This window comes from Rhinopithecus bieti, unplaced genomic scaffold (genome assembly GCF_001698545.2).
Source record: "Rhinopithecus bieti isolate Rb0 unplaced genomic scaffold, ASM169854v2 scaffold_17429, whole genome shotgun sequence".
Taxonomy (NCBI): Eukaryota; Metazoa; Chordata; class Mammalia; order Primates; family Cercopithecidae; genus Rhinopithecus; species Rhinopithecus bieti.
Genome location: NW_016808905.1, coordinates 774,936 through 777,921, shown reverse-complemented (window position 1 = coordinate 777,921; position 2,986 = coordinate 774,936).

The window sequence follows — 2,986 nt, the reverse complement described above, 5'->3', positions numbered from 1 at the left end:
CCTCGTGATCCACCCGTCTCGGCCTCCCAAAGTGCTGGGATTACAGGCTTGAGCCACCGCGCCCGGCCCTGTCTGTAGATTTTTTTAAGTGGTGGCCAAGCGCGGTGGCTCACGCCTGTAATCCCAGCACTTTGGAAGACTGAGGCGGGTGGATCACGAGGTCAGGAGATCAAGACCATCCTGGCTAACACAGTGAAACCCCGTCTCTACTAAAAATACAAAAGTTAGCCGGGTGTGGTGGCGTGCGCCTGTAGTCCCAGCTACTCGGGAGGCTGAGGCAGGAGAATGGCGTGAACCCGGGAGGCGGAGCTTGCAGTGAGCTGAGATTGCACCACTGCACTCCAGCCTGGGTGACAGAGCGAGACTCTGTCAGAAGAAAGAAAGAGAGAGAGAAAGAGAGAAGGAGAGAAGGAGAGGAGAGAAGGAGAGGAGGAAAGGAAGAAAGGAGGAAAGAAGAAAAGAAGGAAGGAAGAAAGGAAAGAAGGAAGGAAGGAAAGAAGGAAGGAAGGAAGGAAAAAAGGAAGGAAGGAAGGAAGGGAGAGAGGAAGGAAGGAAGGAAGAAAAGTGGTAACAGGTGCATATGTAACCAAAGTATAGAGCTTATTTGGTGAATCTTCATCCTCATTCTGGATAATCACACCGGATTCGGTATGTGACATTCCTTATTTCTTTGACCCAGACAGCTTTGTTGAGCCTGGTATCCACTCGCACATCTCATGTGGAGCTCCCATCTCCTTCATGGCGAATTGTGGTGCGCTTCTTGAAGCCACGCCGTGGATGTGCTTGTGAATGTTGATGGTGTATTCTCGGGTCACCACCTCGTTGATGGGGAAACGGCCCTTCTGCTCTTTGCAGGCCTCTTTGCGGGAACCATTCTGCTGGGTTCAAGCTGGAAAGGCGATATTTTATTTTATTTTATTTTATTTTATTTTATTTTATTTTTAAGACAAGGTCTCACTCTGTCACCTAGGCTGAAGAGCAGTGGCACAATGGCACAGTCAAGGCTCACTGTAGCCTCAACTTCCCGGGCTCAAGCGATCCTCCTACCTCAAGCTCCCAAGTAGCTGGGACTACAGGCCTATGCCTCCACACTCAGCTAATTTTGCATTTTTTTTTTTTTTTTTTTTTTAGAGATGGGATCCAGGCTGGTCTTGAACTCCTGGACACAAGGAATCCTCCTGCCTGGATTACAGGCATGAGCCCGATCTATTAATAAGTTAGATAAATCTTTGAAGCATGCTTACTATATGCTTGTGTGAAAGTTATCTTTTTAATTTTTTGAAATTTGTACTTTGACACCAACAAGTGTTACTGCCTCCTATATTACCTCTGTCTGTTATTATTCTCCCTCAATCTCTTTGTTATCCAGACTTGAAATATTGGCACCTGCGCCAATTCCTTCCTTATTCTGTAAACAAATCAGTCCTCAAATCTCACTGGTTTTACTTTCAATGTTCTCTTGGCGCCATCCCCATGACTACCGTCAGAGTTTAAGCTTCTATTCCCTCTCTCCTGAAGTTTTATAACAGCCCTTACCTGGATCTCTGTAACCAGTGTGCCCAAGGCTGCTAGAAAAATATCCCCAAGGAAGAGCTCCGATAATTTCACTCCCCTTCCTAAAACTTGCTGTGGTTCTTCATTACCCAACAATAATGGAAAGGCCCAGTTCCTTAGCTTGATCTTCAAAGCCTTCCAAAATTTGATCTCCAGCTTATATTCCTTAACTACTCTGTCCTTTCCTGTTCCCTTCATTCACTGTGCCTATGCACACTTTCTTTGCCTTCCTTCATACCGCCCTACTGCCTGAATACATTCTGCCCTGTATCTGTATGTCCAAACCGAAGTATAGTTTAACCCCAACTTGAAGCTCCACTGTAGTGATCCTTTTAACTGAAAGTTCTCTCTCTCTGCTCTGAATTAGCAACATATTTAATTTGTATCTCTTCTATAACACATATCTCTTTCTGTTTTGTAACATAGTCCTTTGTGGACATCACTGTGGTATCATTGTAGGATAGCATCTATAATCTAACTTTGTATCCACATTATTGCCTAACTGTGCTAACATCCATAAGAGAGTCAGTGAAAAATTGTTTAGCAGGAGCTGCTGAAAAAATTAAACTCTGAACTGAAAAAGTAGTACTGAGGCAGGATAGGTAGTCAAGGAAGTGCCCATATCCTCAGGACGCAGCAACCGTGGTGACCCGAACAGTCAACACAATAAGCCTTAGCATTTGAATTGTGATTGAACTCAATCGAGCAAAGCTATCTTCAGTAGGGAATTTCTCCTGTAGGCAGTATGGGCACTTTGATTTTACCATCCTCAAACTGACCCTTTGCTCATTATAATAGCATAAAACACACCCCTGGGTGGAGATTTACAATGCTAATGGGACACCTGAGGGATGAACATGCTTGCACAGCTACTGCACATGTGCAGCCAGAGGACCAGCCAGAAGATGCTTACTACTAGGTTGGTGCAAAAGTAATTGTGGTTTTTTCATTTAAAGTAATGGCCAAAACCGCGATTACTCTTGCACAAACCTAACGGTAACACTTCTTCCCACCTCCTTATGAATAATCATGCAAATAATACATGATTAGCAATAATCTCCAGCAATAATCAACGCCGTCTCGTCCTTTTGAGCAGCCTGCCTTGAATTCTCTCTGTCTCTCAGGGTGTGATGTCTATTCTGCATTTAGTTTTCAAAATATTTTTTTCTTTTGCAATAAATTATGCTACATCTCTTTTGCTGTGTCTCTTGTTTAAATTATTTTAAACTAAGAACACAAGAACAGAGGTCTCGCAGCAGCCTCCAACACTACCACATTATTTTTTGAATGTCTGAAATCCCATCAAATGATGTTCCCCAATCTCTTCTTGTGAACGTTTTTCTTTCTTTTTTAAAAAATCAATATCTATTTTTAAAGGAAAACAGTGAATATTCTTTTTTTGTTTTGTTTTGTTTTGTTTTGTTTTGTTTTG